This window comes from Dermochelys coriacea, chromosome 3, assembly GCF_009764565.3.
Source record: "Dermochelys coriacea isolate rDerCor1 chromosome 3, rDerCor1.pri.v4, whole genome shotgun sequence".
Taxonomy (NCBI): domain Eukaryota; kingdom Metazoa; phylum Chordata; order Testudines; family Dermochelyidae; genus Dermochelys; species Dermochelys coriacea.
In genome coordinates, this window is record NC_050070.1 from 75,163,020 (window position 1) to 75,190,615 (window position 27,596).

At 38.2% G+C, this 27,596-nt stretch overlaps 1 long non-coding RNA gene across 1 annotated transcript in view; it reads left to right on the forward strand.

Annotated features, from left to right (window-relative positions):
- The window catches only part of LOC122459294, a 193,749-nt gene extending 168,981 nt beyond the window's left edge, over positions 1-24,768 (forward strand). Inside the window, exon 4 of the long non-coding RNA XR_006279878.1 lies at positions 22,342-24,768. This is a non-coding gene — a long non-coding RNA (uncharacterized LOC122459294). The remainder of the gene's footprint in view (positions 1-22,341) is intronic.
- The last annotated feature ends 2,828 nt before the right edge of the window (positions 24,769-27,596 follow it).

Sequence of the window (27,596 nt, forward strand, 5' to 3'; positions counted from 1 at the left end):
AGAAGGCTGAGAACCAGCTGGATTCAGCCCTCAGGAGATGCTCTAATGTTCCTCCAGAGGCACGGAGTGCGGAGGGTGATGCTATACCTACATCTTCTCACAGCCCTCAGTATGGGAAATGTAGTGGTACCTGACTGGCGAAAAGGGCTGAGACCAGAGCACCACTATGCTCTAGCTATTCTCGGATGTTACAATGACCTCTTGGGGTAGCAGTAGCTGAATGCAATTTAGAGGAGCCTTGAAACTGCTCTAACCTATGCTGGTGGCCAGATTAGACCCTAGATAGCCCAACAATAATAGCAGCACAAAAACATCTTAAATCCTCCTTTCACTTCTACCTCAGGGGAGGTATACCAAGTGGAACATGGACAGACTCAAGAATCAGGGCCCCTATTTTTTTTAATAAGCCTGTAGCTACTGATGAAACAATTCATTGCTCTTGAAGTCATAGTCATTTCCATTGGGTTGAAATGGGAAACACAACTCTAAATTGTGGTATCATTGAGTGATACCATCAGGCAAAAGGAGTGAGCTAATATTAAAGTCTATTTATACACACACACAAATCCTGACTCAGACATCATTGTAAAAAGAATATCGCAAAAATATATGACCATGTATAAACTATAAATACATGATTATCCTTGTTAAAGTTGGCTGGATTGTAACGGTAGCCTTTTAATCTATCAGAAAAATCCCTGGACTCAAGTACAGCAGTAAGGTTTCTCTTATAAGATTTATATTATAGATTCTTTAGGTATCAGCATTGCATTATGCTGTAATATAGCATATTTCATTGTGACATATTGTCCTATTTGTCACTTTGCGTCACGTTGCTATATCTCAAAAGCCACAGCATTACCTACTTTTTTTTTTTTTGGTAAAGAAAGGCAAATGGACACCTAGCCTGTGACATTGAAACAAGGATATTTCAAGAATCAGCAACTTAGAACCAGAAGTGATTTTAAATGGAAGTTTTAAGGACTAGGTATCTAGGGGAAGTGGTTATTTAAACTGATAGTTAAAAACCTTTGTGTATCCAAGAGAAATCAATGTTTATTTTTGAATATTTCATTCTTATAAGAAAAATTGTCCCCTTATTCAGATGCATATATTTTAGAAAGATCACCTTTATTTTTATAAAAATAAATCAAGTCTAATTTTTCATAACAAGAAAATACTAAGTGCATCAGTGAGTCTGACTATACAGCATGTACGTCAGTTACCGTACTTAAATATTTCAAGTTAATTTCATAAAGTTATCCTTCTAGGAAATGGGTAAATGTATCTGCATGTATTATCTAAATAAATACTTTGTGTACACTTTTAAGTTCATATTTGTGTTCAGGCTAATACATTGCAACCTTGAGCACAGTGGGAGCTATGAGAATCAAGGGAGCCATCAACCATCCTGATTAGACTGCCCACTGAGCACAAGCGATATCAAACCAAGCTAGCTTTGGCCAGCATGGGTGCCAGGTTTGTATAATTTTTGGTGGTGCCCAGAATGGATCCAAGCAGAGCCATCCCATCCATCGGACGGACTGGGACAACTGCTCCAGGCCCCGCGATTTGGGGGGCCCCCCACTTCAGGAGGATGCAGGGTCAAGGGAGGCCTGGGGAGTTAGTGGGGGGGGCTGGCGCCAGAGGCAGTGAGCAACCCAGCCCCAGCCCCAGCCCATTCTGCCCTGCCCTGCTTGCTCCCAGCATCACTTGGGGGAGGGGGGCAGAAGCTGGAAAGAAGCAGGGTGGGGCTTGGTGGAAGGCCTGTTTGTTGGCATTTACAAAATAATGACTTGGTGCAGAAATGGAGCAATTGCCCCAAAACACAATCCTGAGTGATCAGTGGATCTCATGGGAATGAGGGAACATGGCTTGTGGAATTGAAAACTAAATCATGGACTCCACTGTACATACATTTATGAGGACACTTGTTTCTATATAATCTGTTCCCATAACCTGATAGTATAACAATTAATGATTGCCGTGGGATTTAGGTATGGCGTTGAGATTGCATTCACACTCTCTCCCCCACCCCCACCCCCACCCACCAAAAAAAAAAAGGGGAAGTAAGCCAATTTGCAAAGACTACCAGGGATATGTTTTCAAAATATTGTATAAGATTTTAGCAGAAGCCAGTAATGATTGACTTCTAATAGATTTCAAAAATGAATCCATAGAGGTACAATTATTTTGGGAAAGATGTGTGTATATTTGCCTGTTATGGTTGTGTTAAGGATGCAGTAGATTGAAAAAAGAACATGCGAGCTGGCAACAAACTCTTCCATTGCTGGGAGATTTAAGATGCCTGCTGCTATCCACTGTTATGGTGGAATGTTCATTCTGCATGAACCTCACTTAGGTTAAGGATTTTCTGGTCAAGGTCTTCTGCATCGTGTCAACTAAATATTTAATGTGATGTGGGAGGAGTCGTTTTGCAAGGCACCCTTTCCATCTGTGTATTTCATGGATGGAACCTCTGGGCTGTCCATAGGTCAATATGAAAGGTAGTATTGAGGTTTGAGCCACTGGAGGATCCATAACTATATGTGGAAGCAGAGGTCTTAACAACCTGTAAGAAAAACAGTATGGAATAGCTCTGTCTTCCAAACGACAGACAAGTGCAGTGGCCACAGAACTTAACCCTGTGTCCCTGCTATCCTCATCCATTCCACACTTCATCCAGGTAAAACCTCAGTAGTCAGGTTTTATGTGTTTTAGAATAATGTCACCTTATATGGAAAGCCTCACAGAGTACCAGTACATGAAAGGGTTGCCTCTAGATCTCTTTCAAATGTCCCTCATTTTGAGAGATGTCATTTGCTTAATTCCCAAAATCTCCTACTTTTGACAGAAATTTGATGTCTCCTCATTTTCCTTGTTGAAACCTGTCTGAAATCCTGAAACTGAGGTTTATAGAAAAAGTTATTCACAGTGAAGGAATGGATTGCACAAGTTTCTTGTATGAATAGCTTTTTATGTGCTTCATTTTGTGTCTTTGTCATGCAAAGCATGCACGTTTGAGCCTCAGCAAGTTGATGGATACCTCAAATCAAACACTCATGGTCCTACTAAGGACTGGTCCTCCAGTCAGAGTGACCATGGTTGATGGTAATGCACCAGGCATCATACAATGAAGATCCCAGATCTGGCTCAGTCCTGCAAATGCATGGATATCTGGGGTGGTGGCACCAGGTAGGGTCAGGGCATGTACCCTTTTATGTGTTGGTGTGTTTTTCATGAAAACCTTTGCACTTTCATTTTTTGTGGGATTGTGCCTACAATTTTTTTTTTGCATCAAAATATGCATGCATCAGTTTTCATGTCAGCAGATGTATATATCTGAACGTATCACTTTAAATTAGAACCATGTTGAATGGAAAATCAATTTTTGTGAAATTAATATGATGTGCAAAGCCCTGAAACTTCTAACATTTTTACTGGTATTTCACACTGCCTTAGTGGTACCTCCAACACTTTTGAAATTGTACCTCTCACTGGCCAAGTGATTTCACTTCAAGCATAAGGAACTCCAACATGAAGGATTTTGAAGAGCCCTGGGAAACCCAGGAAACTCTTTGTGGTCTAAAAGTGGTTCCAGTGCAACAGAGAGACGGATTTTAAGTGTATTTTGTAGAGAATATAAAGCATATAGAGACATATAACTGTATCCTTTTAAACCTCCTTCATTCTGCCCATTCAAGAGTATTGGCCATTGTTCTAAAAGCAGGTGTCCACAGCTGCATTTGAGCCTGTTTGCAATTTTAAATGGATATTTGAATATGCCTTCTATAGATGGATTTGATGGATTCCATGTCACATGGGACAGTGGATGTTAGATATCCACTATATTTTTTAAAGTGACTGGAGTACAGTATGTACTGTAGGCCAGTTAATAGATGGTATACAGACCTCTGACATCTTTTACATTTCTCCTTTCTACCATAATCACATTTTTTCTCATAAAAATGTTTTTATTTCAGTTCAACAGTGTTTGCCCATAGGCCTAATTGTGACTTTTCATATTCTGAAAAATAAACCTTCTCTGATAGATATATGTATGTTTTATGGAATCAAAATGTCAGTGGCCTTTGGTCCAAGTAATAAAATCAGCTCTTACATGGAAACAAGCAGTGCTGTTAAGGCTTTAAACATCCTCGTAAACCATCATGAGTCACTCAGTACATCATACTCAGGTAAAAGATCTTTCCGTCCTTCTTCCCTAGTATCCATCAATCAAAGTTTATAGGCTCACAAATGACTTGGCCAACACTCAGTAGTAATATTTTAGCCATATTTACACTTCAAATAAAATCCATAGTGGAGATTTAAGGTAAATGTGTGGTGTTTGCTTTGCTATGCTTTCTTAATTTAGGAAGAAATTTGATGCATTTTCCTCATTGTGAAAGCATTCAGTTGTTGAATTGAATCCGATGCAACATTGGTCACTGCCTTCATCTACAGTAATGATCAATGTTGATACCTCTATCTTTTCATGGAGACCAAAACACAATGGTATAAAAATGGCAGGGCCAGGAAAGCTTTGAAAAAGGTCACTATATAGGTAACGTTAATATATTCTTCTGTCTCTCCCCTTCACTTCCTGGATTTTATAGATTTGAAAATTTGCACTCGTTTATTAAAAATAGAGTGTTAAAGTAGTAGTATGGTGCAAAAATCCAAGGAAAGGAACATAGCAACTAATGCCTGACTAATCGAATTGCCTTCTATGATGAAATAACTGGCTCTGTGGATGAGAGGAAAGCAGTGAACGTGTTGTTCCTTGACTTTAGCAAAGCTTTCGACACGATCTCTCACAATATTCTTGCCAGCACGTTAAAGAAGTATGGGCTGTATGAATGGACTATAAGGTGGATAGATTGTCGGGCTCAACGGGTAGTGATCAATGGCTTCATGTCTAGTTGGCAGCCAGTATCAAGTGGAGTGCCTCAAGGGTCGGTCCTCGGGCTGGTTTTGTTCAATATCTTCATAAATGATACACTGGAGAGGTAGGGATAGGATACAGAGGGACCTAGACAAACTAGAGGATTGGACCAAAAGAAATCTGATGAGGTTCAACAAGGACAAGTGCAGAGTCCTGCACTTAGGATGGAAGAATCCAATGCACCACTACAGACTAGGGACCAAATGGTTAGGCAGCAGTTCTGCAGAAAAGGACCTAGGGGTTACAGTGGACGAGAAGCTGGATATGAGTCAACAGTGTGCCATTGTTGCCAAGAAGGCCAATGGCATTTTGGGCTGTATAAGTAGGGGCATTGCCAGCAGATCGAGGGACATGATCATTCCTCTCTATTTGACATTGGTGAGGCCTCATCTGGAGTACTGTGTCCAGTTTTGGGCCCCACACTACAAGAAGGATGTGGAAAAATTGGAAAACATCCAGCGGAGGGCAACAAAAATGATTAGGGGACTGGAACACATGAGGAGAACACAGGAGAGGCTGAGGGAACTGGGATTGTTTAGTCTGTGGAAGAGAAGAATGAAGGGGGATTTGATAGCTGCTTTCAACTACCTGAAAGGGAGTTCCAAAGAGGATGGATCTAGACTGTTCTCAGTGGTAGCTGGCAGAGCAAGGAGTAATAGTCTCAAGTTGCAGTGGGGGAGGCTTAGGTTGGATATTAGGAAAACTTTTTCACTAAGAGGGTGGTGAAACACTGGAATGCGTTACCTAGGGAGGTGGTAGAATCTCCTTCTTTAGAAGTTTTTAAGGTCAGGCTTGACAAAGCCCTGGCTGGGATGATTTAGTTGGGGATTGGTCCTGCTTTAAGCATGGGGTTGGACTAGATGACCTCCTAAGTTCCCTTCCAACCCTGATATTTTATGATTCTATGATTTTAATCTTCAGTCCTCTTTGGCCAGGTGCAGTCTAATAGACACAAGTTGTTATAAATAGACAATTGGAGCAGAATCTTGTCATTTTGAAACTAGACGCAAACTTTGTATGGCTAAACATGGAAGGTAACTCCTTATGGGATATGGGACTTGGGACATTGGTTCTCAGATAATACATTCATGGTGTGCATCATAAAAAAAAACCTGGGTTCAAATCTATCAAATACTCTGAAAGAGAGTTACTGACTTAAGTATGTAAAGATTTGGATAGTGGATGGTCTTCTGTCATGTCATATTTATCAGACTGTAAATCAGCACAGAATTCTCCCTTCTTTGACTATTAGATCATGATTGTTATTCTGTGATTTCTGTTATACTGTTACAGTACATGTCATTTTGCTACATTTTCATAAACAGTCTTCATTATTTCTTATACGACACTGCAAGAGGTTATATTTACCTGGGTTTTTTATTTTTCCCTGTTCTATTCTGCCACATTAATACAAATGAAGAATGTTCACTTTGACATCATTCTTACATGTAGTATGTGTGATGTCAGAATATTATTTATTTTAACATCATATTTTTACACAGCTTTAATAATCTTGTATATAAATATTTTGCTTTGAGGTAAATGTGATCAACTTTATACAGTTATGCCAGCAGAGCATTTTAAACTCCTATCTTCTAATGACCCACACAACTCTTTATAAAACCTTAGGCTCAACTGTGAGGGACAATTACGTAGCAAAAGTGATACTGGGAATATAATGTTCTCAAGCAAAGATTAGAAGAGGATTTTCATTCTTCAGAAGTCAATACATCATAAGTACTACTGCACCCAAGATTTAAGATGTAAAATTGCTATTGTAATATTTTCACAAAGGTTTGTTTTGAACTATTTCCTCCCCTGCACTAATCTTTCCCAGTATTATGGTTAAATGTTTCTCTATTACTGCCTATTCTTGTTATTATTTTAACATTGTCTTGAGCAAAAATATACTGTGCCATTATTTCTTCTGATTCCAGTCTTTGCCATGGGAATGAATTTTCACTGGATTTTAATGTTTAATAAATTCTCAGCCTCCTAATAGATTTGGATTCTCATGATTAAAAAAATCACAATAAGATCTGGAAAAAATAAATGATCTTAACAGACATTTAACAGTGTAGTCATCCTTAATAACAAAGAATAAGGTAAAAGAGAAAATGCTAACACAATGGATCTCCATCACTACGTGATGACTGTAATCTCCCAATTCTTTCATGTGAGCCAGGCTTAAAAATGCACCATGGTGCATTGTGGTCCTTAGCGTAAGTAACACACTGAGGATATTTATAAGAATGATGTGGAAGTGGGAGTTAAATGTTGTACTTTGAAGCTAAAGGCATGGAAAGGAAAGTGATCCTTGTTTCCTCTTCTGCAGTCAATTGCAAAGCAGATGGATTTTTCATTTTATGTAGAGATTATAGTATGGAGCATAAAGTTAGGAGCTGGATTCTTGGTGCCTGATTGTTCTGGCTGTTTCCCATGCACCTCTTAGGACCATAGCTAGTCAACACAAGTTAGAACAGCCCAGAATTAGGGAAGTACAAAGGTGACTTAAAACCACCTTTTATACCCCTACTTCTCCAGCTATAGAGCCTCAGTTCAGCAAACCATTTATGATATACTTAAGCCCATTCTTATTTAGCAAAGGACCTAAAAACGTGCCTAAAGTTGAACATGTGCTTCATTAATAGACTTTAAAGTGAGACTGGATCATTATAGAGACAAAATAAGAGCTCTGTGTATGCTTAAAATCTTGACTCTCTCATCAGTAGAAGTCAGTCCTCTAAAAGATATTGCCTCACCCTCCTTGTCTCTCTAAACTCCTGGGTCCAACATGGCTACAACAACACTGCATACATCAGGGATCATTATGATCATCTAGTTGGGTCTCTGATTTCATACCAATTATTGAATATCACCTCTTAATTAGAGATGGGTGAGAAATGGTTTTCTTGTCCTATGAAAATGAGAGTTTTCAAAAATAAAGACCTTTTGAAATTTTTCTCAGAGAAAAATTTTACCCCTGTAAAATAGCTAATAAACTGGTGATTACAGAAATCATCTGGGTTTCCCATGTCCCAAGAAAGTACCCTACCTACTAGGCAATTAGCTATATTAGGATGAGGGTGGGTATCTGTAGTTTTGACCAGAAATGCCATCCTGGCCCTGATAGTTTTGATACATTTCCATGAAAAGTTTTGGTTTCAATGAAAAAATGTTTAGTTGAAAAATTACTGACCAACTCTACCGGTAAGTGCTTTGCTAAATAGGGACATAAGTGAAAATCTGTTCGCAAATTTAAAGTCCTCTGAGTCTTCAAAAAAAGTATTTTTGGTTTTCTTTAAAGGGACTTGAGATGGGATTAAAAAGTTTTCAAGACTGTGATATAACCTGAAAACTGCATGTCAGTAATTGCTAAACTTACACAATTACAAATGAATTCATACAGCTGTCAATTCCAATTGTTTCAGGTTTTTTATATAAGCTATAGTTAAATACTAAAAATGATGGGACTGTTTAACAGAATAGTTATTAAAATAGTACATTGTCAAAACCATTTCATACTGGCTAATAATATAGAAGTGTACATCTGTAATATTTTGGCTTATTATGATAAATGATTTGCAATAAAAATAATATCCAGAGTCTTCCAAAAATGTTTTCATTAAAATGGAATTGGAGAGAAAATAGTTTATGTAAAAGCAATGGTATTTACAATATTGCAGTTTGAATTTTTAATAAATATATCTCAAAATATTTTAAGCCTGATTCACTCCAGTTTAACAAAAAGTGTGATAAGTTTAACACTAAGCTGCTAGCTAGTTCATAAATAGCTGTTAAGAAAAATCCTAACTAATTTTTAACGAGTGTTCATTTAAAAAAAAATTTTAATGAGAAGGTAAATTTTAGAACAGGCAGATAAAACATTTCTCGGTTATTTGACTACACAAAGAGAAGTACAACCCAAATATTTTACTATGGAGTCCTAGTCCCAAGTAACACCATCTATAATGTATCTCAGACATGTTTTCTTGTATGTAGTTTTTTTTTCCCTTGTAAATCTATGGGATGGTTTGAGTAGTAAAATCCCAATCCCACAAACACTAACAGATGTTCAACTTTAAGCACATGGATAGTCCCATTGACTTCAGAGAGACTGCTCAAATACTTAAATTTAAGCATGTGCATAAATGTTTGCAAGAACAAGGAATAAGATTCTGCTTAGCATCTGTAAAGATGGCAGAATCTAGCCCTTTATTGACAGTACCTGGTTAGACCTACAATATCTATGTCTTTGTTTTTCCTTTCATTTTTCTACTGGACTCTAGATAATAAGGTGAAATGTCTATACCAGTTTGAGGACTAAGTAATTCTTTCATCGTTAAGCCTGGTAGTGTAAGAAATAATAGTGATATTTATTGATTTGGCCACTTAGCCTTATGCTGCATGAGTTAGTTCTATAACAGAAAATCTAACAATTTTATATTTCGATTGGAATTTGGAAAAAAAAAGTCATAGAAACCTTTCTGTGTGTCTTAGATTCTGTAAAGATTGCTTTTTACAAAATCACAATCTTGGGCCAAATATGATTTGAAACCTTCCCTTTAATGTGAAAATCATAGTCCTGGCAGGGTCTCATTTCTTTGTATTGGCAGTACATACAGGTTTTGTATTTTAGGCTGTGGAAGGCCTGTACTCATAGGTAACTTGTGCTGACAAACATGATTGTTAGCTGAACTTTGATCATTCTTTTAAAAGTTATGAACCAATGCAAGAAAAATAGTACCCTTTATTTTCACTTAAATGTTTTGACTTTTCCTTTGTATTATTCCCATTTTGAAAAAAAGAACCAATATTCAAATATGCCAAAAGTGATTTTGATGGTCTTAAGTTCATCAACCAAATGTATCAGGTTCTTTATCATATCAATGCTAACTCCTGGGAAGGAGAGATGATCAAGTCTACAGATTTTTTAATGCTTAAAAGCACAGATAGTGACTAAGATATGAGTAGTGTGTTAGTTGAATGAAGCAGCAGGGGAGTGTGTGATTGATGATCTCTGCACTCTCCGGGAGCTATCTCTGCATTAATGGAAATGATTGCAAAGGATTTGAGAGATAAAAGGATAATCTCCATAGCTAAAACAAAATAAAGTGTAAAACAGTCATGAATAATTTTAAACTTTTTTTTATCCACTCAGTTAGCAGAGAGAGCGTGCACATCTTCATTTGGGCCTCTAAAAATGGAAGAATGGTAAACAATCATTGTGCAGCAGATTACTTTGTTAATAGTGTCTATTCTGTTTCCATTAGAACCATTGCATTTGCGATGGCCATATGGTTGTCTTTGAACCATGCCCGGCTAGCACAGCCATGATATTTATTGGATCTCCCTTTGGCCGGCAGGGATGCCACCTATCTTTGGGAAGAGAAATAATTTTGATCTGGTAAGTAAGTAAGTAGTGGTAACTACATCATACTCCACAGTCCCCAGATGCCTTTCACACCTTGCCATTTACCCAAAGCCACATATTCCCAATACCAAGTTCTCAAACATTCCATTTCTCCCTTCAACCTCCCCAGAAAAGGTCTAGAATATTTTTCTTTGTAAATGAAAGAAATCACACTGGACCCTGGATCTAAAACAGTATAGAGAGGGGGATTTAAATTCTACCACTGAGTTTGTCTTGTAAAAGCACATTTATTGTTCTTCCCTGAAAAGGATGGCCTATGTGTACAGGTTTGATACAGAGAATGTATTCTGTCCCAGATCCTTTTCTGAATCTTCTTAATTTTTACAACTACTATAGAATGGGAGTTTTTGCTGTGGGGGAGTATGTGAGGGAGCCATTGAATTTCTATCTTTTTAATAACTCGGGCAACAGAAAAAGAAAGAGCTGAATAGCACAACTTGAACCAATGCCTCAGTAACTCTCCTCATACTGTCTTCTGCAGGTCCACGTAGTGTCTTTGAGTTTGCTGTCATGCCAGAGTAAAAAGACTAAAAGAATCATAGATGATAGTAATATTCCTGTCTTTTTATTTTAAAGTGACATGGCTGGGATCTGAAAATTAAAGATGCCTCTAGAAAGCATGAAGATTACATTTCCCCCTCCCTGTTTTTCCTCCCCCTACTCAGACTGCAAGGGCTTAGGCAAGTTTTAAACTAGGTAGGAAAAAAAGATGAAACTTTCACTTAATTCAAAGCATGTACTTCCAACCCAGATGCTTAGAAATGAGATGGACATGTTCTGTATTAAAGTGTGGGTAAAAAGAATGAAAAAAAAAGTATTACTGCATATAAATACTAATAAAATCAGTATGGGGATTAAAGTAAGTAAATAACTGTAAGTCACAATACATGATGGAGAGTATGACCAGCTTCATTTTTTTGTTTTTTTGTTTTTAGAAAGTGGAGGAATTAAGATTACTGCCCTCATAATCTTAACCCTTAATCCAATCCTTCCTGGGGTGTTTGTGGGGCAGCACAGCAATGCACCACACTGTACTACAAGTTATGTCCTTGTGGCACTGTCTCCTCACTATGTTTGGAATTATGATAGCAAAGTATTAGACAGAAGTCCTCCTCCTCCTAAAATCAATCAAAGTTTGATTTGCAGTAGTAGCAAATAAGCCAATTGCCATTCTCTTAGCTTGAATGGCAAATTAAACTATCCCTTTTCGTCAAAAATGCGTGCCCTTGAACTATCAGACTTTGGCCTAATGGTTGCAAACTTTATTCTCTCTTACAATCCAACCAAGCTGCATCATCAGCAGCTACTGTCAAGTTTGCCAGGCCCTAAGAGTCACTGCACAGGCAAGAAAACTACTTGGCCTCTCTGGAAAAGAGAGCTGCCTTTGAACACCCCAGACCCAGTCTTTCTTCCTCTTTATTCATTACATCCCACTGATTGGATCAATAACAGACATTCAAACTGAGGCTGAGTCCACGGTGTACTTCTCCCGGGTCCCACTCCCATCTCCCACGGCATTCTGATGTGGCTGACAGTAAGTAGGCCCGTCCCCTCTTATCCATAACTGGCAGCTAATTTCTATTGTTCTGCTCAGCTCAACCCCTTCTCCTTTTCCTACCCCGATGCTCTTTCTTCTATGCCCACTCAGCCTCTTCGACCACCCTTTGATGCTCCAGTTTTGCTAGGCTTAGTGTCACTCAACCACCCTGTCCAGGTTACCTGACATTTTTGCTTGTCCAGATAGCATGTTTTTGTCCAGAATTTCTAAGCATTAGGAATTTTTCTCAGCCTGGATATGACAATCCCACAAGCCGATCCTAGACATCTACTGGGGGGCGAAGGTTCAGTCCATCGTTCCACCTTCTGGCCACCACTTTATAACTGCCTACCATTCCTCCTTATTAGCAGCCCTCTCCTTGTCCTCTGTCTTGCTGGCACTCTCAGCAATCTCATTTGTCAGGAACAAATGTTTTATCTTCAGATAATCCTTCCTTTCCAGGTTCTGGAATATCAGAATCATCCAATGTACTGGTTCCCTTATTCCAGAATACAGGTGTCTCTCAATTATATTTGACAAATTTAGACATGTTCCTTTGGCCAATTTTTGATGGCATGAGGCACAACTACTTAGTGTGGAGATACCCATGCTGCAGCAGCTAGGCTTAGCCAGCCACTCCTGGGCCCTTGTGAGCAGTGCCTCTTTTGGAAATGTTCCTCTATCCCACACACAACAACTTTTGACACTGCTAGTGAAATACCTCTTCACTTTTTTATGGAACCATAGGCACTGAATTCCCCAGTTCCCTAGGGAATGCTTGCCCCCTGCTTTGCCCTAGCCCTCGCTCCCCATTCCTTCCCCTGCCTCCTCTTACCGCACCCTGTTCCACCCCTCCCCCATCTCTTCTTGACCCCGATCCTCTCCCGACCTTTTTCCCTGCCCCAGCCCTGGAGCACCCACGGAGTAGGCGCCTATGTATGGAACCCATATTACATGAACAGAAAAGACCTCACTATTTTTCATTTGTAGAAATGTAATGGGGGAAAGGAGACGTATTTGATCGAAAAATGATCAGGAGAGTTGGCACAAAATTTTGGAAGTGTTTTTAACACTTTGGTTTTCAGATCTTTTCCTCTCCTTTCCCCTTCTCCTTTCTCTCCTTTTCCATTTTCTCACTGAAAATGCAGGAAATGACTAGGACAAAAAATGAAAATGTTTCAGTTTTCATTAAAAAAAAGGTTAATTTGAAAACTGATTTCTGAAATTTTCTTTTTCTTTCAAAAAAGGGTTTTTTTTAAAAAAAAGAATACTTTGCTGAAAAATTTTCAGCCAGGTCTACTGATAACATTGAAAGCAAGATATTGTTCCCACTCTGTACTAAGTAATCTTGTGCTGTATCAGAGCAAACTTTACCCACTGCCTGGAGTTTTGCTATATTGGTAACAAACATAGAGAAAAAGTATTGGACCAACTTCAGTTGATGGAAGGTACAAGCTTTTGAGCTAGACAGGGCTCTTTCAGATGACACAACTTGTCTCTCTCATCTCCTGGGACCAATGTGCCTACAACAACACTTGACAGTTCATAAACCTCAGCCTAGGCTTTCTTTGAAGTCTAGCTGTTCCTATGACTTTCTGCAGAGCGTCCTTGTCTCTGATCATCTCAGAGAGTCCATCTGATCAGAGGAGCTCACAGATTTCTTATATCCTGGTGCAATGAACAACTCACACCAACTACTCTGAATCAAAAACTTCTTCAGTGGTTTCATGCAGTTTCTTACTCTTGCTAACAGCATGAGTCAATAGAAAAGCCATACATTCGTATGCAGGTCAGAGAGCCTACCGTCCTGTTACAAATATCAAATAAATTACCACACAATTATTTCCTTGGTACATAGGTAATGGAAATAATCAAGGTGGTGACCTAACTCATTGTTTGAGTCAGACCTTTATCACGTAATGGATATTATTGTATAGGTATAATAATAGCACAGGTAAACAGAACTAAAAAATGGAGGACATGGCTGCTTTTAACACATGGTATATTATAATGTGATGAAGAAATATATTATGAAATATAAAATAATGTCAAATAGAGGAACATGCAAATAAATCAAGGAGAACATACAAGGTAATACATTCCAGTCAATTTCCTGGCTGTGCGGGCGAAGGGGGATTAAACAAGGCTGTGGTTTAAATTTATAGTGGTTATTTCTTATGAGTTAGAGACACTAAGGCTGTAATAATGTGTCAGAGACACTCGGCCTGTAATAATGGCACAAGCCAAACAACACACTCTCAAGTAGATGCCTTTAGGACATGTATGCTTTCGTGCAATGAAGAAAAATAAAATGTCAGAGGAAAATTTAACAAATTCCTAGTTGTATGTCCCTCCAATGGAAACAGAAAACTCGTAGATTTTTCTCTCTGTTGACTCATTTCTTCTCCTTCAGCTTTGCTACTCACTCCTTTTCCCCCTTGTGACTGTTTTCCCCCCTGGCATAATGTAAATCAGTAAAATAATGTAGCACCTCTTTAAATGAATTCTGAGTGCTCAGGGGCTCAAGAAATCATCCTCTATCTGGCCTCACTTGTCAGCCTTATATAGTCTATAGTTGCTACAAGCTAATACATCAGGGGAAAGTATCTGAAACACAGGTGTTTACTTGTAAAACAAGAAAGACCAAAAGAGATCTGGAGGTGACAGTAGACAGCAAATTTAACATGAGCGGGTAATGTGATATGATGTTGAAAAAAGCCACTGTAATTTTGGGTTGTTTCTGCAGGATGTATATAGTTCTAGTCATCTCAATTCAAGAAAGATAGGTGTTTGTTTGTGTGTACTCATACTGTCTCTTTTATAGCCTATGGCCCATTTACACTGCCCTGGCAGCATAATGGTGCTCTCATATTATAAGAATCTATAGAACAATACTTTCCAAATTGTGAGCCGTGGCTCCCTAAAGGAGCCATGGCGTGTTCATGGGGGAGCCACAAGTGTTTGCGAAATTTAATGTAGGCAACAAGACCATGCTGGTAGTAGTTGGACAAAATGTTCTGAGTTATTTTTCATCTTTAATTTCTATGACTGTGCTTTCACTTAAAATCTTATACCACCGTATAAAATGACCTATATATATGAATGCTTCCAAGTTAATTATTTTTGGACCATAATCTCAGAGATAAGTATAGTATAAACTGAAAGGAGAGGAAAGTAAACATTGTACTTGGGGAGCATTCCATAGAGATAGGAATGTATCATACCCAGGTCTTACTCAGATTAAGTGTTATTTCCTAATGCTGTTATATGTTTTACAAGACAGAATATTGATTTAGTGCAGTGCTGGTTCTCTTGTTGTGCCTTCCAGGCAATATCCATTTAAACAAAAAATCATCATGCTTAGCTAAAAATACTACATATTGCGCTACTCTATGTCTAGCATTGCATTGTGTTATAGGGCTGTGGATTTTACACTACATGTACATGTGAGATGCAACTTGTGACAATTAGCACTCAACATAGGTAAAAATGCTCCTATCAAGTTTACCCAAAATTGTAGAATGTTCCTCGCTATGGTCCAAACTGTACTGATATGTTTGTACTACACGTGTGTCATTCTGTGGGGACTGATAACAGAGATTACATATATTTGTGGATAGCAAAGTCAAAAATATCTTAAATATTTGTCTGTATACTCGTGGTGATGGCAGTGAATTTTTTTGCTGGCTCTTACTTGTTTGGGGTTTGAACTCTGATTAAGTCTTCACTGGTGTACAAGATCACTCAGAATCCCATATCAGTTCTCCTGTCCTGTCAGCCAACTGCGTCGCCTGCATTGAGGATGTTTTCTGCCCTTCTGGAATTAAGATTGCCTTTACCACGTCTTTGGATGTTACAAAATTTAAAGGAGTAAAAATAAATATATTTTCCCTACTCTTTAACTATATTTATTATATGTTCTCTGCTTCCCTGCCTGCAGCACTAGTAGTGTTCCCAGAGCTCAAGAACCTATTTACTTTCTATCCACTGCTTGCTCCAGAAGGCTTTGTTCCTATCTATCACAGTGGGGAAAAATGCTTCCAGTCTTCTGGGTTTTATCATGGCTGTTGAATATAAACAAGGAATATAAACAAGCTCTGGACCCCTACAAACACATGTCAGAGATCTTGGCCAGAGAAGTTGGCCAGTCTTGGAAATATCCCTCCCAGATGCTTCTATAATGAATTTACTTTGCAAAGGAAATAGTTTAACTTGTAAATTAAGAATGAACCTGGGACAATAAAGAAAAGCCAAAAAAGTTCCTCATATTGCTTTCCCTCCTTACCCAATAAGAATTAAGCAAAGTCCCTGTGATGGGTTTCCCCGAGGTGCCACGTGGAACTGGGGTACCTCTGAGCCTTCTGACCCACCAACCTAGGCTCTCTCTCTCTCACACTGTGCTGCTGTGACAAGCTGCAAAGCCTTCCAGCCTGCATTTTCTCCAGCATTCAGACAGGTAGGGATACACCCAGCTGCAGTTACACGCAGGCTCCCTAATTACCAGCTTCCCAGCCTAGGACCTGAGAGTAGTACCGTCCTACCCTGGTCAAATCTGGCCCGTATATGGGTTTAATATCTTGTCCACCTCTGCCTCAATGTGAAGAGAACAAGGCACACTTCTGGTAACTAAGAAGAGATTTTCCCCAAGCACTCCAGTCAAAGCTCGCTGGTTTGGATTAAAAAATAAAATAAGTTTATTAACTACAGAAGAGATTTTAAGTGATTATAGCAAACAGATCAAAGCAGATTACCTAGTAAATAAACAAAAATGCAACCTAAGCTTAATATACTAGATAGATTAGTTATGAATTAATAGATTCTCACCCTAACTGATGATACAGGCAGACTTGTAGATTCTTAAGGCACAAGGTATCAGAGGGATAGTCGTGTTAGTCTCTATCCCCAAAAACAACAAGGAATCTGGTGGCACCTTAAAGACTAACAGATTTATTTAAACATAAGCATTTGTGGGTAAAAAACCCATTTCTTCCATGCATCTGAAGAAGTGGGTTTTTTACCCACGAAAGCTTATGCCCAAATAAATCTGTTAGTCTTTGAGGTATCACCAGACTCCTTGTTGTTTTTAAGGCACAAGCTTGCCTTGCAGCTTGGAATCCCCAGGTATTTCATACACAGGCTAGAAATCCCTTTAGCCTGGGTCCAGCACTTGTCCCAGTTCAGTCTATGTTCCTCAGGTGTTTCCAGGAGTCTTCTTGTATGGGGAGTGAAGAATGTCTCGGTGATGTCACTCCATGCCTTATATAACTTTAATATATGGCGGGAACCCTTTGTTCCAAAACCAGTTCCCAGACCAGTTTCTGGAAAAATACTAACATCCCAAGATGGAGTCCAGAGTCCTGTGGCTTGGTTACCTGTCCTTGTAGATTCATAGTAGTCAACAGGTGGTCTAGAGCATTCCCAGGAAGGCTCACCAGGTGAGATGAGCTTCTCCTAGGGCCTATTGTTTTCCATAATGGCCCATTATTGTGAATAGGGCGTTCCCTGCCAGCTATTTAGACTGAAAGCATCTTGTCCAGTGGGTGTTACCCAGGGTGTAACTACATTTTAAATACAGATACATAGTCAATATTCATAACTTCAGATACAAAAATGATACATCATATAATTAGGATAATCATATTCAGCAAATCATAACTCACGTGACTTATCTTGTACAAAATGCATCATAATTATGCCATAATCGTATCATAATAATATAACTATGAAGAATATGGGGTGCAGTGTCACCGTCCCCCATCCCCCCATCAACATGCATGATAATGAACAAGAAAAAGAAGGAGCATCTGTCTGGCCTGTGAAAGACAGTAGGGGATTTTTTTCTGCATTAGGAAGAGAGTAGACTGTTCTCCTCAGAGTAGACCAAGGAGTCTTCTAATGAAAACAAGGATGTATACAGCCTGCTGTCTGTCCATTCTGCATGTTACTTGGGATGGGAACCTAATTTCCCATAAAAGCATATATTGTCAGCATAAAAAAAAGCATAAGTGTCATTAATGAACACTTCTACATGAGCTGCAGTTCGAATATTTTTCATCTGAAATTTTTTCATCATCTGAAATGCATATGGCCCATTGGCATGTTTCCCCTGTTAACTAGGGCTGTGTGAAATGTGCTGGATTCACCATGGTATTTGCAAGGTGATGTCGATTTGCTAGGTGATGACCATAGATCTTCCGCATAGCTTTGCTTTCAAATGCCAAGTAAGATGAATCAAAATCACTGGGCACATGTCTCTCACTACACTAAATCCTAGGACCTCTTACCCTCAATTACTTTGGGGTTCATCAGGTAGGGGTTGTGGTCTTCTTACATCTACTGATGGGCACAGAGTGTCTTCCTCTCACTAGGGCTTTTGAGGGTTGCTGGCTAGCACCTCTTCTTTCCTGAGGAAGCATTAGATATGGCCCCTACCAGCTCCAAATCCCCAGGACCTTCTGAACTGGCTGGAAGTGCCTAACATTCCCACCAGCACCAGCAGGGCAGTATCAGAGAGAATCACTCCCTCTCCTGTGACAGCTGGCTCTATAGGCTAATCTAGTAGCTAGGCAACAGTAAAAAGGAGAGGAACTTGGAACTAAGAAGGGAAAGGTGGGTTTTGCAACAGAGCAATGGAAGAAGGCTCAGGGAAGAAGGAGTTGGCTGTTTGAAGGAAGAAAGTCTGCAGTTTCCTTGCTGTGCAGACTTCCTCCCTGAGATTCCCAAAAGTGAAACTCAAATGTAGGCTCAATTTGAGTCCGTTCATGTTTGCAGCTCCAAAATCAGTTCCGTAGTCTTAAAACAGTTTCCCACATTCTCAGCCTGCTTAACAGTTTGGTGGCCCATGTTCTCCATTACCAATTCAAACAACAACAAAAAGTTTGCGGAAATAACTTCCCAGTGTACTAAGTTTTACAAAATGTCCAATCTATGTGGAATTTAGGCACTGGTTCCTGTCAAAATGTTTTCTGATTGCAATATTAATTTGAGTTGTTGAAACTTTGTCCTGTGATTTTAATTTATATTTTTTCCCTGGTAAGGTTGATTTCATTTAAAAACTGGAATATATTTTTCTAGCAAGAGAAAAGCATGTGCTATATTAGCCATACAAGAAGCACCCAAAAGTGGAGCTGGCTCAAATGGGTACTCTGTAAATGGGGTTGGTATATACTTTGATTTTTTTTCATTTCAATGTCTCTCTTCCCATCTCTGCTCCTCAGTCTGTCCTAAGTGGAAGGCAAACTTGATAAATCATCAACTTGTCTTAAGTATTTCTAAGGCATCGGTCTCCTTGGCATCTAAACATTATTTAAGTTTGTGTTGAATTTCAACCCACGAGGTTCAGATTTGCCCATCTCTACTAGAAAGAGGTGTGAGGCGGTTTCAATGGCAATTTACATGAATCTTTTTCCTCACTTAATGTGAGTGCAGCAGTTCCTCTGATTCACAGGTTGACAGCAGCACATCACTCTGGCGCTCAGATCAGTGCACTGGCTGTCCATAGACTATCAGAGTCCTAAGGGAAATTGTGCTGTCAGCTACACAGGTGAACATGTAACTAAAAGAAGAATTTGGCCCTTAGGCTTGATCTTCAGATGTCTCAGTGGGAAGCGTGATTGTGTTTAGGACAAAGCGTAAGGATGCTTTGTAAAAAACTTTATACACACACAGTATGAGAAATCAGTCCTTTTGTAGATAAGTTTTGATAGCATTTGGGAAGTTCTTGAGTTGCATGAATTTGCATGTAGCTATTCATACTACTATACCTTTATAAGACAGACTCTCTTTGCTCAGGCACTGAAACATGATATAGTAAATGAGAAATGCATAATAGCTTTAATATTATATTCCCAGGAAAAAAATATAGTTAAAGATGTAAATAAACATCCAGGAAGTGAGACAATTTATAGTTAAGATTTCCCAAAAGACATTAACTCTGTCCCAGATTCCCACAGAGACTTAGGCAATAGTCCAGACTCCAGTAAACCTCATATACCCAGCACCTATCCACATGGGCCAGAAACCCTCACAAACCACTTTGAGGATTTATTTTATTTTCAGGGATTAGGAATTACACTTCTCATCTATGCCTGATTTGGAAGTTTGCAATTCCTACGTTAAACACATCTTTTGCCAATCTTGTAGGCTAGGCCAGTGGTTTGGGCAGGGTTCCCAAACTTTTTGCCAGCACAACCGTATTCTAATTAATTATTTCCTCTTGGTACCCCAGACAGCATGATGGATGCCATTTTGAAGAACAAAATGGTATCCTCTGCACAGTGTGACCTTACATGTATCATATGTGTGACACCATGCCTCATGGAGGGTGCCATTTTGTAGAGCAAAATGGTGTCTTCCACACAGTGTGACCTCACATGCACCATATGTGTGAGGTCATGCCAGATAGAGCATGCCATTTTGATTTTATACATATAGTACCTGAGATATCATGCTATATGGAGGATTCCATTTTGTACAGCGAAAATGGCATCCTCCATGCATCATGACCTTGCATACACCATACACCTGAAGTCACTCTGTGCAGTGCAAAATAGTGTCCTATGCACACTAGGGATCTCCATGTCTCCATCTGCCAATGGCACAACCCCATTTGGGGCTGTAGTACACAGTCGGGGAACCACTGTGGTAGAACATTCAGTAGGCCTTCACTGCCAGCAGTTGATGTAATTTTTCATATACATAAGGGGCTTGCTAGCAGACCAAGATCACTTGCTTGAGAATCCACTCTCCTACCAGCTGATATAAATACATGACAAGTAGAAACAGCTCTGGTTCCCTTAGGACTCCAATACTACATAGTTGCAGATCCTTCTTTCCTGACAATCTGGAAAGCAACCACTTGGGTTTTGCTTCATGCTTTTTCCAAACACTCTAGTGAGTTAGGCCAACATTTTCCAGCTTCAGTGACTAACGTTGTGTTCTTGGGGGAAGAAGGGAGTCTCAGATTTCAATGAAATGGTTTTATTTAATTATTACACTGCATGAGTCTGTATTTTGTATCTTACTCAGAGAATCCTGAAACTTGGTATGCCTCCTTCTTCTGTAGACTACTTCCTCCTACCTCTTTTATGAATAGATTTTTGACCACAATATGGCACTATACCATATCTAAAATCAATCACCTAAATCCATATTTAGGCATCTAAATTTTCAGAGGTGCCATTAACTTCCATGGGAGTTCAGCATGTCTAAAATTCAGGCAACTAACTTCAGGCACCTAAGTTTGAAAATGTTGACCTTGATGGTCAGGCTTCAGTGGAATCAGTGCTTAGAAGGAGAGCAGTCTGCAGTTTGTAACTATGCTTTTGGAATGGTGGAGAATCAAAGACAATGGGATAATTTTCTTTTTTCAAGGGCAATCCAGGTTCTCTTCTCTTCTCTTCTATTTTTTGCACTACTATTGTCTTTTACATAGATTAGGACTACAAGTATCAAACTGAGTTTATGAAGCCATTGATTTGTCTGCTGTTGAAGTTAGTGCCTCCCCCCTTTTTTGTTTTTATTTTTAACTAGGGATGACATCATCAATGAAGTTGCAGTGTACGGTCTCCATCTGCTGGAAGGGAGGAAACTATATCTGAGGCCTGTTCTACACTGCCAATTAAGTTGATGCAAGTTACATCACTCAGAGCATGAAAAAATCACCCTCCTGAGTGATGTAGTTTACATTGACCTAATGCGGTGTCTATTCTGAACGATGTCAGCAGGAGATGCTCTCCTGCCAACTTAGCTTCTGCCTTTCGGGTAGATGGAGTACTGAAGTCGAGGGGAGAGCGTACTGCCATTGACTTATCGCATCTTAACCAGACCCGTTAAATCAATTATGCTGTATTGATCACAGCAAAGCTGATTTAGCATGCCAGTGTAGACAAGCCCTAAGTGTCTGGACTGATATAGGAGATGCCGAAGAAAGAAAATTATCAGCGTAGAAAAGCAAAATATACAAATATCAGTAAGGGGAATTTGAAGTACTCAAAATTGAGGTTGAGACTGAATGGGAAAGGTTCTGAATAATAAAAGGGGGAGGGGCAGAGAATTTGCTCCCAGATCATTCCTTGTACAGCCTAGAATAAATTCCCCCCCTTTTTAAATTCAATGTTCAGAAAATGATCAGAATACTTGTAAAAACTTAAACATACTAGTGATTTTTTAAATGGGATTAAATCATAGATATGTAAAACTATGAAAAAGGTCATCTTTATTGTGAACACTGATTCATAGTTGCATAACTAATAATGACAACTTTATTAATTGCTTATTACCAAGGGTTTTCTTTTTTTATTGGAGAACAAGTGACTTCCTTCCCTTGGAGTGGTGTATATTTCACTGTGTGATAGAGATTAATGCATAAAGCTTTTCAGAATACTGCCTCATTGATTTTGTTGCCTTTATATTTGTCTTCCTTAGGTGACTTACAGTAACATAGATGGAGGGGATGTAACACATTTCACTGGGACATCAAATACTGCACCTTTGGCAACTGGCGTTCTGATGTTAATTCTGGAAAGCCCAGTAAGTTGGTTCAAATGGGTTTTTTCTGTCTTTCATACACCCAATCACCCCCCAAATAGCTTTTTTTTAGACACAAGTTAATTCATGGACTGTTACTTTATTCAATTCTATTGGTTAATTAGAAAATGCATTATTAACTTACATCCAGCAGTGTGCACTGGAATGTTATTTTGAACTATATACATTTTTGTACTGGGATTTCAGTTTCCACAGTGTAATGACTGAATCTGCCCACAGATTTTTTCAAAAGTTGCTTTATTTATGTATTCATATATTTCATGAAATATATTATTTTGATCTGTGTCTATATATAATTTTTAAAACCAGCATATTTTAGACTTCTTTCAGAAAATTGAGACTTTCTATTGTTAGCGTTTAACTTTATTACTTCTTTGTGTTCAATTATATGATTATTTCAGAGCAGTTTTACCATAAATGAAATTATTATGTACTGCATTTATATGACCTAGCAACAAACAGAAGAAACTTGACTTTAGGCTCAAAAACCTTTATTAAAGAAAAGTCTCAAATCAGTACCTGAAAGAGCCTCTAGCTCAGGGATAGTGGCCAAGAAAGAATGCAAGAGCGCTAGTAGGGTAGGTTTAAAAAATGTCCTGACAGAGTCAAGGTGATGGCCATTTTTAGCTGCCCTGCTATCCATCACCTCTTTCAGCCAGGCATACTCCATCATATGCAACAGCCTCATGAATTTATGCATCAAGCTGTGCAGCCAGTCGTGCCGAGGGCTCTGGTGACAAGTGAAATTGCTGTGCGCCTCATTTAGCTGTTTATTGCGCCTGAGTACGTGTTGCAGCTGTCATCCTACGATGGGATGATAGTGCTCGTTAATAGACAAGACAGGCAAATAATGATGGAGACTACAGCAAGAGATGCTTAGCTGCCAATAGGCTCTCAGAAATATCATATACATCCACAAAGTTTTCGATCAAAAATAACACTGCAGGAAATACTGGGGCCAGCAGCTTTTTTTTTTTTTTTAAATCTGACTAGCAACAGAGGTTAAACTTTTGAAAAAGTAGAGCCCAATATGCTACATAATTGAACTTCCTGGTGTTTGTGCTTTTTTCAGTCTGCTAACCTTTGAAAGGAATGGTTAGGAAATGGTAAAATAAACTATTGTGGTATCCCCCCCCCCTCCCGGTTGGTTCTCTAATTAAATCCCCACCTGACATAGGGCAAAATATTCTGCCTTATTTGAACATTGTGCCTAACTGTACTGCACCAGGAATTTGTGAGCATTGTTTTGGGGTTGTTTGGAAGTTTTGTTTTATAAATTTCAGTTTCTCAGTTATGTGGCAGTCTATCAGCCCATCTGTGTAGATTCTCTGAAAAAATGTGTTGTCTTAGTGGCATACAGAATCATCTTTGATACAAAAATGAATTATTCTGCAAAAACACATTTCTTGTGGGAAATATAGGACAGAAATTAATACAAATTTCTGTTTCTGAAACTCTGTCTGTAAAGATAGTGCTGTGCTTTGCCTTTTATCTGTACAGTGAAATCTGTGATACGCTGCCTTTTACAACATTTACCTTGCTGTGATGTACAAAATTCGTAGCTCCATGTAACAGCTTTCTAGACTATAGCGTGAATTTTTTAATTTACTTATGGGAAAATCAATTTTGTTTACTACTTAAATCCACTAATTAAAACAGGAGATAAAGGGTTAATGTGTTTGATGTAATTAGAGAAAGTGCTTGTGTTTGTTAGATGAAGAAACTTTATGTAAACGCTCCTGGAATTTTCTGTGGAAAAGTACTCTTACACAGCAATTTAATTTGTAATTGGTAGGCACTTTACTACATATGAATTGTAAGGTTTACACTTGGAATAGATGTTAAACAATATAAAACTCTATACACATGCTCAAAAGATGTAATTGCAGTGTATAATATGCTATAATAAAAATAAGAGAATTGCTGGCTATTTATTCAGGTTTAATAAACATTTTCTAAATGTAACTGACATGGCTTTTCAGATTATTAGGATATAATAAGTGAAAAGAGAGACAGCAAAAAATAATCACAATATATAATGTAATTTATATGTCCATTAGGCTGCTATCAGTGTAACACTGACCTGGCAGAAATGAATATACTGTAGATTTATGGTACTTTGCAATTATAGCACCTTTCATGTGTTGGCCTCAAAGTGTTTTAAAAGGGGGTAAGTATTATTCTCATTTTATAGATGGAGAAACCGATGAAAGTAAAGTTAAATGACCTATGGTTTGTTATTTATATTGCATTCTATTACATTTAGCATATTGTATTTATACTCTTGTTTGTTGTTTATATTATAGTGGCACTTAAAAGCACAAAATGAAATCAGGGCTCCATTGTTTAAGATAGTGAACAGACCCAAGGTAAAAGACTGTCCCTGCCCAAAAAGTTTACAATCTAAGGATAGATCTAAACTACAGACTTCAGCCAGCATAGTTATGTCAGTCAGTGGTGTATTGTGTGCAGATTTACAGGTATATAGAGAGCATATATAGAGAGTTTTATATTATTTAACATCTATTCTAAGTGTAAACCTTATAATTAATATGCCTTACAATTAATATTTAATTAAATAAAAATTGTGATACATTGTGTACAGTGTATCTTTACTGGCAAAGTGTCACAAGATAGAGAAAAGTAGTATTATACCCATTTTATGGATGAGTAATTGAGGCACAAACAGATGAGGTGATGTGCCAGATATCACACAGGAAGTCTCTGTCAGAGCTGAATGTTTCACCCAGCTCTTGTAAAGTTGGTTAACAGTTTTTCAACTAAAATAATTTTGTTGAAAAACTGATTTTTTCAAAACTGTAGTGGAAAATTTTGGATTTTTTGAAAATGTCTATTATTTCAATTACACCAGAAAATTAAAAATATAAAGACCACTCCCTCCCAGCAGCCATGTTTCTCCTTTCTTCTTTCCTCTGCCCCTGTGTTTCACTAGCAAACTGGAAAAATGTTTGTGGGAAAGGAGGAAAAGGGAATAACTGGGCAGGGTAAAAGAGGAAGAAGAAAAACAAAACCTGAAATTTTTAATACAAATTTTTGTGAAAAATAATCAGATCAACAAAAACCCCATTCCTGTCTAAACCTGGATAATAAAAATGAGTTTTGAAATTTTCAAAACTTTTTGTGATATATTTTTAAATCAGTTTTCCAACCAGCTCTAGTAAGACCTAAATCTCCTTTTGCTTACATCAGTTTTATGCAGATATTAACTCATTTGAGCTCAGTGATTTACACCAGCATAAGCAAGAAGAGAATCAGGCCCAATGGAGTATATAATATATGTATAACTACAGTTACATACAAAAACAGTATATGTGCGCACACATATATATTAGCCTAATTTCTGATTTATGAGATGACTTTACTATATGACATGTAATATCCATGTACAGTTTATTGATCTTTTCCCATTTGTGCTGAGATTATTGTGCCAAGTGGCTACCATCTATCCACAACAACATCACTGCATTAAAAATAATCTTTCATTTGTTTTTGTCATTTACAGAGTTAATGGTCAGCAAATTTGTACATGCTGATTTTTTTTCTTAATGAAATGGAAAAGAGATCGGTGCTACATTAAAAAAAAGAAGTTTTATAAATGTTTCATAAAATGGTTGCTACAATCAAAGGAACTGCTATGAAAATTAAATTACTGGGCTGACTCTGAAAATCAGCATAATATGCTCTGTTTAATTCAGTCATGCCAAGATGTTAGATTCTCCTTCATTCTCTCTGCTTTCTCTCTCCTTCACCTGGGGGCATCTGCTGATGAGTCTCTTCTGGAGGTTGTTTAATGACTATTTTAGAGCAACTGTCAGCTTTCTAAAGCCCAGTGGCTTTGGGCGTCACTGTATTACCAGCCTTTTTACACAATTTGCCTGACTGTAAATCTGAGCTTTAAAAGTACAAGAAAAGCTCTTATTTGATTTAGTGACTGGCTGACGGGGGTTGATTAATCTTTTTATGCTTAGATGTTTTACTCATAAAGGTCATCGTCTGTTTGTTTGTTCTTTCTTTCTCCCACCCTGGCCAATCAAAAAACGCATAAGAAATTTGAAATAACATGCAAGGGGAGCTGGGTGATTTAGTGAATAAAGTCTTTGCTATTCTTCTGCAGGATTATTATTACAGAAGGCTCCCTTTTCAGGATCAGGGCCCTATTGTTCTAGATACCGAGCAAACACACAGTACAGTCATTGAGACATGGGCTATCTAATTTAAGACAAAGTGCAGCAAATGGGTGTAACAATCAACAGGAAAGAATGGGGAAAGACAAGGACACCACTGATAGGAACAGTTAGAAGCATTCTTAATAGTTTTGATAAGCTATCAATAATTAACATAGCTATTGTTAATCCCCATGAAAATAGTGAATTGTAGACCTATAGTAAATTAAATAAATGTACTAGTGTGACCTTCATCCAGGACGATGATTGGCCATGTTACAAAAATGCCATATACACTGTGGGTAGAATCTTTAAAAGAATTTACATTCAATTTTCAAAAGTCACTTAGGTGATTAAGATTAACTTTCGGTGAGGTAAAATTTTCAAAAAGGCTATGTGATTTAGGAGCTTAAATTTCATTCTCAAATGTCATTTGGAACACTCAGTCTCATTGAAAGTCAATGGAACTTAAGCTCCTAACTCACTTGAACATTTTACCCTGTAAGACCTCATAGTTGGTAGCTACTGAGCAAAAGGGACCTAAAGAGAAAATTTTGCAAATAAAAAGCCTGTGACTACAGGGACATACTAACAGAAAAGGAGCTTCTTTTTTTCTCTTACATTTTTTCAACCTTCCTTTTCTGAGAAAAGGCATTTCCCAGATGCCACTGACATGCCCTTTTGTGAACCACAATTGATGATACTTTCTGACTATGTGCTATTAAAATAACATGAGACTCTTCGTAGGATTTCAGCATGATTCACGAGGACAGTATGTATACAGTTATTTTCAACTTTTTATTTCTCCCCTTGCTGTCCTGTCTACACTGTCTTCTGATTTACATTGTAAACTATTTTGTGTCTTATGCAGCACTGAGCATATTTTTAGCACTTAACTGCTACTACTAATAATAATTACATATGTGCAGTGTGTGTATGGGCAAGGTG